The sequence below is a fragment of the Cyrtonyx montezumae genome, unplaced genomic scaffold, assembly GCF_038088225.1.
Source record: "Cyrtonyx montezumae isolate F1298 unplaced genomic scaffold, pur_monq_1.0 scaffold_2, whole genome shotgun sequence".
Classification (NCBI taxonomy): Eukaryota; Metazoa; Chordata; class Aves; order Galliformes; family Odontophoridae; genus Cyrtonyx; species Cyrtonyx montezumae.
In genome coordinates, this window is record NW_027071936.1 from 16535394 (window position 1) to 16547413 (window position 12020).

General features: G+C 39.2%; 1 protein-coding gene across 1 annotated transcript in view; it reads right to left on the reverse strand.

Annotated features, from left to right (window-relative positions):
- Nucleotides 1-9888: 9888 nt before the first annotated feature.
- The window catches only part of SEC24B (SEC24 homolog B, COPII coat complex component), a 108745-nt gene continuing 106613 nt past the window's right edge, over nt 9889-12020 (reverse strand). The window contains exon 24 of the mRNA XM_065736488.1: nt 9889-9898. The gene's annotated coding sequence lies outside the window, so the exon portion shown is untranslated. The remainder of the gene's footprint in view (nt 9899-12020) is intronic.

Sequence of the window (12020 nt, forward strand, 5' to 3'; positions counted from 1 at the left end):
ATATCACGTGAATATGTCTATTTTTACATTTGTAGCTTGTTTTGTCTGTGCATATGCATTGCTTTATGTTATTTTGTTATATAACACACAAAAAAACGATGTACAGTAAAAGTCATGAATGAATCTGAAAGATTATCCATTCTTAATCAGATAGGCCCCATAAAATTACTGGGCAAAGTTTAATGATCAATGAAATCTGATGAATTTGGTTTGAAAGCTGGGCAGCTTAGAGAAGCAATCAACTAAACAGATGTCTGTAGTTTTGGAGGTTATTTCTGTGTTCCTGGCAGCAGAATTTTTGTGCAAAGAGCAACGAAAAGCATGAACTGAAAGATCCGTGGAATCACCAAGACTGGAGAAGACCTCCAAGATCATCCAGTCCAACCATCCCCCCATCACCAATATTTTCAAGTAAGCCATGTCCCTCAGTAGAGTATCTAAATGTTTCCTGAACTCCTCTAGGGTTGGCGACTCCGTCACTTCCCCAGGCAGCCTGTACCAGTGCCTGGATCACTGTCTCAGAGAATGAAGTTTTTCCTAACCTCTCATGGTGCAACTTGACATCAATCAGTCTAGTTCTATTGCCAGGATGCCATATTTATATTCAGAGTGCTGCATGGAGAGCAAAAGCAGACTGCTGGACGCAATTGCATGTGTTCAGAAACAGCCTTATTCATAAGAAGTGGGAGAGTAAGCTGTCACACTGTTGACTTCCTTAGCTCTCCTATTTATCAGAAACAGGCCAAAGAAACGAAAAGCCAAATGCTAACAGTGTGAATGCATTTATCCTAGCAGCACCTCCCGCTTAGGAGAGAAGCAAAAACCCTTCCCAGCTTGCAGGATGAAGGGATGTTTCATCCCAAGTACTTCACTGGTATCCAGAGGGTCTCTCTACTCAGAGGCACAGGCTGGAGCTCCTTCCTAAATCAGCTGACATCTGGACTGCACCCATCTGTGGGCTCTGTGCTGATGTATTTTTTTTTTCCCCATTACATCCTGCAGAGAATTCCTTGTGGAACTGAGGGAAAAAAAAAAAAAACCCACACAAAAAAAACAAATAGACAACACAACACTACATCTGGGCCAGTCAGCTGCTTTTTGCATTTCAATTAATGCTTTGTTAACTCTCTGTAAGAAGATGAATAAGAAGTAAGAATGAAATATTTGTGTAGAAGTTGCAGAAGAGGAGAGTTTTGTTCTGCATTTCTTGCACGTGGTTAAATTTGTGATGAAAATTGGAAATGTTCTCTGTTCATGTTAAATCACAGGGTTTCACCCCCTGGAGGACCCTTGCAATAGTCTCACATAACGTGAATGGTACCTAGAGAATTGGATGTGTTTTATGAGTGAGAGAATAATCTCTAATTCACACAAGTAGGCCAGTGCAATTAGTTAAATGTTAAGCCTCATAACGTAACACGACATGTGCTGTCTCCCTGATTCCACCCAGATAGGTTTCAGCAGCAATATAATTGCATGCATTTTATTTAAGAAGGAAATAATGCACGTGTTTAAAGAGGAGCCTTCTTAAAACCATTAAGCTGCTCCATCTCCAGAGAAAGTACTAAAGGATCTCGCTAAGAACAGGGCTGGGGTGGGGAAGGCCTTCCCTCATTTTGCAGATTCGCATGCTGAGGCTGTGGGGAGGGGGAAAATCCTTCCCTACAGCCTTTAAAATGTGGATGTTCCCCAAAGTTTTTCACTGTGCCATCCTTCGTGATTCAACAAAACGCAGCATTCAGTAACGTAATCTCCTTCAAAGAAACAGAAGTAGATTGTGAATAACAAGGTTTGAAAACTTGTATTTCCTCTCCAGATCGCTACTGTAGTTGGTTTTTGTTCTTAGAAATACGTAGGGATGACCTGCTAAAGCAAGCCAGACAAATGATTCGGTCTCCATGGCCCAATTTGCCTACCACTCAGTAAAGCCACACGTCCCTTGTGAAGCGTGTAAGTTAAATAATTCATCACGTACAACAGCCAGAACTCCTTTTTTAAAGCAACCCTCATGACTCCACCACCAACTTTCCAGCAACAACATGACAGACATCTGTACAGATGACTCCAAGCATTAGTTCACTGGGAAAAAAATGCTCAAATCTGTATTCAGAGATCAGAAATTAGCCAACCCTGCAACTAGCCTACCAAGGCATAAAGCTGCTCTTACGTTGAAGGAGATTAGATGAAGTGTGTGCACAATAACGTATAAGAAAATCTTGCCAAAAATACTAGGTGAGGAATGAAATTGTTTAGCTGAAATACTGGATGCCTTTGATTGCTAGTTTTGAGGAAGAACTAACTCCAATCATCACTGGGCACAGAGACAGGAGGAAGAAGTGGTGAGTCTGTGCTCTAGAAATTAATTGTATTCTAAACCAGGGAAGCTTTGAACTTGGAAGTCAGCAGAAAATTATCAGAAGTCAATAAAAATCTGTTATGGACTTATGAACAGGGAAATTATCCATTTATGTTTTTGTGTTTAAGGAGAAAAGGACTCCTCACATTCTGCTTCTCAAAAAACGTGAGAGAAGAAATAGTCTTTAATCTGATATTACTGTTCGCCTTCCTTTCTGAATTAAGCAATAGTCTGAAGTGCTTAAATAGGAGATTTTCAGGTGTTCTTTGTCTTTATTAATATAAGCTATGGAAAAAGAAAAATAGGTAGGTTTTTTTTTTTGTCCCATTAAGTGGTGCGATGGCTGCTAAGACTGAAAACAGGCATCTCATCAAGCATGCTTTGGTCACATAGCGTACTGGTTCCAAGATGAGCTAGCTGCACTGTGCATAATCCACGTGCAGCATGTGGTGCTTGTCTGGCTGATGAGGGCTTCAGCCAATGTGTGCTGTCCTGACCTATGGTGCAACCACTGTTTCCCTGACTTTCCTCCACGTCGTCATCTGGGTTGGCATGGTCAAGGCTGCAGGCGTGCCATCTAAGGGTATGTACTTCCTGTTTCTTAAAACGTTAGGTGCAAAGATAACTGAAAATCATACATCTGGAAAATAGCTGCATTTCTGAGCTGCCCATAGAAAGCAAAGAATTACAAAGCTTGGCGGATAGACCTGGTGGCTGTTTCTAGTTCTAGCAATAAATATTTTCAACTTATGCGTGCCTGAAGTTGTTGAAGCTTAAATCCACAAAGAGAGTCTCTTTTGTTTAGTGGCTTAAAGTGCAGCAGAAGTTGAAAGGAGCTAGTATTTGTTTGATGTCAGGCCAGGTGCAAAGAGCTGAAATAATTACAAATTAACAAATACTAGGCATGATTAGAAAGAGAATCAGATGGGGAAAGCTCTCCAACATGTGATAGGGATAAGCTAAATACTCGAGGCAGAGAAAACTTTACTTTTTTCTCTGTGATGGTTGTCATGGGTATCCGGAAGAATCGGATAACAGAAGGAATTTCTTTGTGGAATGGGTGGCATTGGAACAGTCTGCCCAGGCAAGTGGTGCTGTCCCTGTTCCTGAAGGTATCTGAGGATGTGGCTGAGTGATGGGACTTAATAGGACGGGTTGATGGCTGGACTTGCTGATCTTGAAGATCTTTTCCAACCCAAGTGACTCTGAGATTCAATCAATTTTTGTTCTGGTGATTTTTCCTCGTGTGGATTGAGACAGAGCAGTGTGGAGCCTCTGGCTTAAGGCTTTCCTTTTGCAGCTCTGGAGAACAGAGGAGATCCTTCTTTTTCTTTTTTCTCAGGTGCCAGGGAGCATTAAATGTTTGATAGCCAGAAGGGTGATCTGGGCTGAAACTATTTCCAAGAATGACTGTGCCTGATATCCTCTCCATAACACAGGGCAAAGCTACAAGGACAGCTATTTTCTGCTGTCCTTGTAGAGGTGAAAGGGGGAAAATAGTGTACTTTCTAGTGATGTTCTCGTTTCATTTTTGGGGAAAGAAGAGATGTAGATTTGTATAGAAAGGTGAACAATCAGCAAGATGTGTTTACAGCAGTACGGTTTCCAAAGTGATAGTGCAAAGTGAAACAGGTGCGTGAAGACATAAGTTTAAAAGTTAAATAATTTTAAATGGTCCAAATTTTGTTACTGTTTCATATCAGTACAGCTTCAGTGATTTGAGCTTTATGTGAAGGCCAAAGCTTGCCCTGTTAGAAAGCCTGGATTTGTTTTCTTTTCTCCTAGGCGTAACAGGAAACGACGTTAAATACCTCAAACTTTCACGGAATTGTTTCTTCAAAGTCAGTATCAATATTTTTATTGCTGTGTTCAAGTCAGAATACATCTTGTCTTATGGTTCCTTTCCCTGAAGGAGTTTGAAATGATTGAGTTGCTCCTAAAAGACTGCTGGTTTTCTGTGTTTAATCTTCAATTTTGATGTTGCGAATGTGTTTATTTCCACCCTCTCTCCTCCTCCTAAATCTCTTTTCAACGTAGCAGTCTCTAAAAAAAAAGACTTTCAAATAGCCACTCTCCTTTCAGTTCTTTTTTTTTTTTTTTTAACAGGAAGGTAAACAAACAAATTAAAATTGCTCTGTGTATAAGACCAAGGTCTACCAGGTTCTAGACATTGCTATTTTTATCGTTGTCTGTCTGGGGAAGGAAAAACACTTGAATGTTGATGTAAAACATTTGATTACCTCCTACATATTTTACACCATTCCACCCACCCTCATAAAATTGAAGGAAAACATAAATTGCTTAGAGCATAACTATTTTGATGTCTTACTCAAAATATTTGCTGTAATCTTAAGGCTTTCGCAACATCTTTATCTTTAAATGTGCTTTTCTTAGCTAAAATTGTTCTTTTCAAGATTAAATACCTACATAAATTGTCTTTTATCTGCACTGTGACTTTGTGTTGTTTTGATGATTGTGATGATATTTTACTTGACTTTTTTTTGCGGAGTTCTGACCTATCTAGGAATGTCTTACTGGATGGCACGTGGTTTGGTGCTCAATGAATGCTCTTTTATGTGAAGCATTGGAACTGTGGATATGCAACTTCCCATGTGTGTTAGGGGCTCCCTGCACACCTCTGTACGTTAATTAACCACTGCACTTTTTCAGGGGGCTGAAAATGGGACAAGAAAATGTGTCTTTCTGTTTTCTTTTAATTTGTTCAGCTTTCCTGGAAACCGTAATGAAACTGCTCATCAGTTCAGACAATGCAGCCTTTTGTTTCTCCTGATTCAGACAGCAACAGGAAGAGGGGAAAGCAGGTTGCAGCATACATAGGGCTTGGAAGAACTGACTGTCTCGTTAGGGTGGGGTTGGATATCAGACCTTGGATTGCACCATAAGATAAAACAGGCATTTGTCTGCATTGTGCTGTCAGCCTGACAGCTTGCCTGCAGGCAGCTTTCTCACCTCTTTACCCACCTTCTGGCCCACCTGAATGAGTGTCTGGGGAAGTTTTGATTATCCAGGTAACCCTGAGGCTTGAGAGAAGCCATCCCAAGAGGCAATCATTTCCGTCTGTGCTGTGTGTGAAAAACATGACATCTCCTTAAGTGGTGAACATGATCTGCTTCTCACCACGCAATACGTAACCCAAACAGATGGATTTCCTGTCTTCACGCAACAGGAAAACACTGTAGAGAATGTTCAGTATGCTGTCTATGGCTCTTCTTTGATGCTGAAGTTCTTCCTGCAGTTTTATTTTCAGCTTAGAAATTGCCACTTGTGGCAAGATGTCAGTAAACTTACTAAGTTCCGGATAAATTTTCTTCTAGTCAAACTCAGCCATTGTACAGGCTTTCAGTGATGCTCCGTTGGTTTTCCTCTAAAGGAACAGTAAAATCATGGGAGAAGGCTGATTATTTTCCCATACAACTGCAAGAAATGAAAGTAACTGTGTTCTTGAGAGTAACTGTAATATTTTTGCAAACTTGTGAAGGCTGCTGAGTTGAAGTAACCAAAATTAAAATATTACATTCATTTAAAGAAGTTGACTGACAAAATGTTACTTGTTTTTTTTATTTTTTAGTGTACTTGCTCACACATTGCACGGTTGACCTCTTACCATGAGTGAGGACAGCTCTGGACAGAAAGGGAATCAGAAGAGTCACAGTAAAAAAGAAAAACAGTCTGGAGGTAAGATGCCTCTTTCCTGAAATGTGTGAGGAGATTTCTGTCCCCAGTAGAAGCTGAACAGTGACACTTCTCTTTCCAATCTGAAATGAGTTGGCTACCTCATCGCAGAATCGCAGAATAAAGTCTTTTTCCTAAACTGTGAAAGGTTAAAAGTGTCAGGAGTTCTGCCTGAGACTCGGTGAAGCATCCTGGTGTAAAAGAGTTTATCTGGGAGTGGCATATGTGCACATGAATGTTTGAAAGCAAGAGTTTTGTCACCTACAGAGTTGCACTTGCTCAGTGGTCAGATATAACATGTATGTACATTCTCCAGAGGGGGAAAAAAAAAAAAAGTTGGCAAATATCATTTAAGGTGTGAGCAACTTATTCTTTCTCACAAGGTTTGTTTTGCAGAAGTCTTACCAAATTTACATAGAAAATTGAACCAAACCCAATCACAGACGATGCAAGGATCACCTCTTAGCATAACGAGACACTGGAGTGATTAGCCCTTTATATGACTTTGGTTGCAAACGCTTTAGCCGTCTGCTAATGGTGCCGATGACGTTTGTTCCATTGCTGAATCTATCCTTGACCTCATATTTTCACGTTATCCATGAACGAAAGGCTAATCAATAGGAATTATTTGCAGTTATTTGTAGCCCAGTGAGAACCACAGATGATGCAAAAATAGATGCTGTGTGTGCAAGAATGTAGCAGCAATAGAACAACTGTGGCAGCAGTACTGAACAGATTATGGTGTTACTCATACCATTTGAAGGCACTTCTTGAGATCATCTGTCTCGATTTCCCCTAGAAGTGAGAGTCTGTTAGTGAACTTGTGCTAACCCGTGGGAAAACTCTTACTACCTAAGCAATTCATGCATTTTTAGAATATCTAGGAAGCTGTTGTGAAGTTTTCATCGGACTCGATAAGAACTCTTAGCACTAAGCTGAACTTTTGAATCCTCTGCAGCGGTGACTTGAAAACAGCTGAGCCTGTTGTTGATTAAGTGAGACTTAGAACCACTTATTCCAAAGAGGCATTCTTGCAGTGGCCAAATACTGATGTTTGTTTTTAATAAACTGAGTTAAAAGGACAAATCACGAGTGAAAACCTCTGGCATTGTGATTCACAGCTCTTCTTCCACTTTCCCTCTAAGAATCAGTCCTTTTGGAGGTGGTCTTGTCTTTGCTTCTGAAATTGTTGAATGTATGCCTAGGCACATGATGGGGATGTTAGATTTAAATTTTGAATTTAAATGAAAATCTTGATAGAATAAACTGTACGTAACTTCCTTAAAATAGACTTCATTTGGAAACTCATGCTTGAGTTAATGATCTGTTTTTCCATAAACATTTGCTCAAATTTTTAAGTGGCTTGGAAAATGAAATAAATATGGTTAAGTGATGATATGTAGCTTAAATATCCACATCTGGTGTGTTGTACTCACTAGTTATTTGTACTGATAAACTGTATGTTTTGTGCTTAATTTTGGCTTAGAAAATGACTCACTGCACTGAAGGTTTTTTGGCTCTCAGCTCTGAGGAGGCCGAGCTCTTCTGCAGAGAATTGTGAGTGCATTTCTTGGAAAAATTGGCGCTGGGGATGGATTTGTGAATGACACATCTCTCCTTCTAAAAGAGGCCGAGATGCCCCTATGAAAGCAGAGCTTTTAGAGATGTGGGAAGTGCCCTGTGGCCGGTACAATTGATCGTGTCGCTTTGAATGATCGGGGTAACTCATTCATGGCGTTGTTACGTACATACGTTCTTTTTAAAATAATGCTGTTTTCCATATATGTTCTTTGGGGTCCCCAGACAAAATGTTGTGACTGCCTGATGATGCCGTGATCTTTTAGAATATCACCACAAAGTTTTATCAGCAATTTATAGAATGACTAGGCAACAAAGCAATTAATTGATTTGATAACGAAGCGTGAAATCAGGCAGACTTTGAGATAGAGTTGAGAGAAGCTGGTGTCTGATCTGATTAAGATCTATGTCATTTTCTGCTTTTTGAGCCCAGCAGATGTTTGTGAGTAGTCGATGGTTTTAGTTTGGCTGTTGTAGATACCATTGACAGGTTTTACTTGGTAATACTCCAGCGACAGCTCAGTCGTAGGATTGTCTGTGTAGTAGTGACGCTGCTGATTTATGTCATGAAGATAAAAACAGAGCTGCAAAGATCCTTCACTAGGTGCTCCGATTGTGCTCACAGAAATATGTTCTTTGAAATGCAGAATTAATTGCATCCTTATGGTAAACTTATCAGAGTACTTTGTACAAACAGGGAAATGTGGTGGGAAAAACAATCTGAGCGCTAATGCGTACGAGGGCAGTCTGTATCAGTAAACTCCCAAATTTCTTTAGGTTTTTAATCATATTTGAAGCACGGTAGAGGCAAAGGAATTCAGGATGTCCATCTTTACAATTGTTTTTGTTCTAGGGTGTGATTTGTTTATTTATTTATTTGAGATGACAAGGTTTTATCTATAACTGGTGGGAATTACAAGGGGCACCAGATGGATGCAAAATGTTTGCACATTCAGGATGTAATTGAGAAATTAAAACGTTTTTGGATGTATCGAGCAATACACGAAAATAAAATCTCCAAGAAATCACAGTTGGAAATCGCAGTTATGTCTGAGTAGTACCCTGGATGGGTAATTGTTCTTTACCTTGAAGCATTAGCAGTAAGTGTTAATAGGGGATTTTCCAGAAGAACAGTAATTACACCCACCTGATACACACAACCAAAATCTCTCAGACTGCAGGGGTTATTGTGAGAGCAAAATGGGATTTGGAATTAACTTGCATGAGACAGTCTGGTATTTGAATGCAGAGCTTTGCTGACATGACTTTTTCATATTTAAAATTTCTCTTTAGGAAGAAGAATCCTCAAAAATCAATAATTTACATAGAAATATATTCCATCTCAGCGGGACGTGTTGGTATGCCAAAATTCATAAATTGCATTCATAAATTGATTTGAATTACTGAAACCATAGATGGATTGTAGAATTTCTTGGGTAGGAAGGGATCTCTAAAACAATCTAGCTCCAAATATCTCAAAGCACTTTGTAACTTCAGTATTTATCCAGATTTTTTTGTAAATGCATCAGAGGGGTAAGCAAGGGGAAAATGATTCTTCTTTAAAAACTACCCTTTATAGATGTTCTTCCTTTACCAAAATAACTTTCTCATGAATCGCCTGCTTGTGCAAATCACACACACCGAGCAGTTTAGGCAGCAAGAAATTGGTAATGTTTTATTTGGATGAGGGTGGATGTTAAGTGTATTTCCTCTGAGGCAAAGGGAGCGGTGGTCTCTTTTTTTTTTTTAACTGCCAAAAAACTAAATAATGAGGGTCCATTCTGCAAAATGAAATATTGATTTCTGCACAAGCCGTGCTGAAACTGTATATAGTTTTGAGTTCTTCTGTTTAGCAAAGCTTTGAATATTGAATATTACTAATGCTTCTTCGCAATATCACATTGCTTTTTTTTCATGGCATTATTGGCTTTAAACTTTATAACCAAGTTGCAGTATGAGATGCTTAAAATTTCTAGCCAGATTAGAAAATGGAGAAAAATAACTGCAGATTATATACTGGAAATGTAAGTGAATATACTTTGGAAGATAGCTAGCTCCAAGAGAACTTTTAAGCAGAGAATTTTGAGGAAAGAAATACTAACACCATCAAGTATGCCTGCAAAAATTAATCTTTTTAAAGAATTTCCAGCAGATGATTATGCTTTTAGATACGATAAACATAGAGCAAGTTTATCCTTCATCTGCTTCTGGATTTTTAAAGGCAAACTGAAGAAGACTTGTCCATTCATGGGCAAGAACACGCCATTAATGCTTGGATACATACATAGCCTCTTGGTTGTAGCAGTCCAATTGCTACTCTAGGATACCTGCCATCTTAGACTTCTGATGGACACAGACCCTGTGATATGTAAAGTGTCAAGTCTTTTGCAAATAGAATCGTTTGAGTTGGAATGGACTCTTATAGGTCATCTACTCCAACTTCCATATGGACCGCACCAAGTAGTAGCATTATTTTAAACAGCATAATGTGGCAGACAAAATGTGCTGGGAGAAAAAAGTTATGTCTCGGTAACTCAATTTCTTTCTACTTTTCACAAGATACATAAATTTTGGCTATTACTGATAGCTGGTCATTACTGACGGTGAGATCATCGCGGATCCATTCTGTTCAAATAAGTTATGCTGCTTTGTCTCCACATTTTGAGTTATGGGTGAGCTCAAAGTTGTAGGTGAGCATAATGCCATCTTACGCTTGACTTCACAAATAGCACAGCATCAGCTTTGTTAACAGACTTACCTTCTTCAGTACACTAAGCAGCAATCGTGAGAGTTTAAAATGCGATGTAAATGTCAGATAATATATACTAGCATGTTCCAGGAAATAGAGGCTTAATGCAGTAGTAGCACTCCAAAGATCAATCAGTTTTTATACCAGTAACATTGAAAATACAGGGAGACACGCTTTCTTGCTCTTTGGCAAAATAAACTATGCTCTTGAAAATGATAAAAAATAAACCTACCTAGTAAACTCATAACCAGGATCTGTTGGCTTCTTTGTGTGGATATTTTGCTTTCTGTAAAATATGAAAGACTCTGTTCTCACACCTAGGAATTCTGATTTCATACTTTTCTCCGGTAAAGCTGTCAACTCTCCTTTTCTCAAAACCTGTGAAGGAAGGTTCAGCAGTGCCTCTTTAAACCACTATTACCCAACAAATGTGTTTTTATGAAGATGTTTTTTGTAGCAATTTCTGTAAAGATGAAATTACTAGTTTGCTGGAATTCCTATTGATAAGTGTACTGAGTTTTCACTTGTAAATGAAAGTACTTAATAAGAGGAAAAGCAAATTGTGGAAAATGAAAAGCTAGCCTGTAAATTCAGAGTAGAGAATGTAGTACCTTACTCTTCTAAGAAGCCAAATGTTAAATCAGGCAATTGTAGCTGTAACTGTTCCACCAGAGGAAAATAAGAGATGCTCTCAACTCCTCTTCTTTGCCCTTAATAGCTCCTTTCAGTTCTGCCTGAGATTAATTCTGCCTGCAGTCTTTTTGTGAGATGTCTGACATCACTAGGAAATGTTATATCCAGAGGCGATTCATACTTTTTCAAGTGATACATTTATTTCCTCTCCAGCTGTGACCCTTTCAATTAGGTTGAGGTAGAGCTCCTGGGGGATCCGATAGAAGGACTGAGAAACCCTGTGGAGCAAGAAAGACATTATCCAGGTGTGCCACAAAGACAGAGGTGGTTAGAGGTGAGAAAATATTTGTGGAGAGAAGGGACTGTAGATATCATTTTAAGGGGAAAATCTGTCAGGACTAATAATTACTATGAGCAATAAAATATGCAGTTATCATTGGTGAATGATGAGAAAACGACAACAAATTTAACATAGTGTTTATGTAGTTAATCCTTTGATTGATGCAAAATGTGCAGTGTTACTCACTGTTGATGTCAGGCCTTCAACAAGACCACTTAAATGAAATAAAAACAAGTTGGTGGAAGGGTAAAGTTGCAGTTGTTTCGCATGACACCCAGCCACGCCCTTGTTAAACTGAAAGATGATCAGGGAGGTCTGAAGTGCATTGGAAGGCGCTCAAAAGTGCACTGAAACAAAAAGCAGGGAGAAGATGCAGATAAATCTCAGGTAATATGCCTGTTGTTGTTCTGCTCTGAAAGACAGTGCCTGGGAGCAAAATGGGTCTAGGGGCTTCTGTCTTGGCTCTGAGCGTGGATAAAGCCACAGATCAGCTCCGGAAGGCAAGACAAATGCTGGAGATAGAATGTGAGTCACCAGCCTGTTTTCCTTGTCCAAGGTATGCCTCAGAGAATCTCTGTTCAAGCTAGAAGGACAGACTGGAATTAGATGTCACACTATTTATAGAGAACTCATGTATATCTTTTCTAGCTTTCTTTCATAGTTAGTAATCC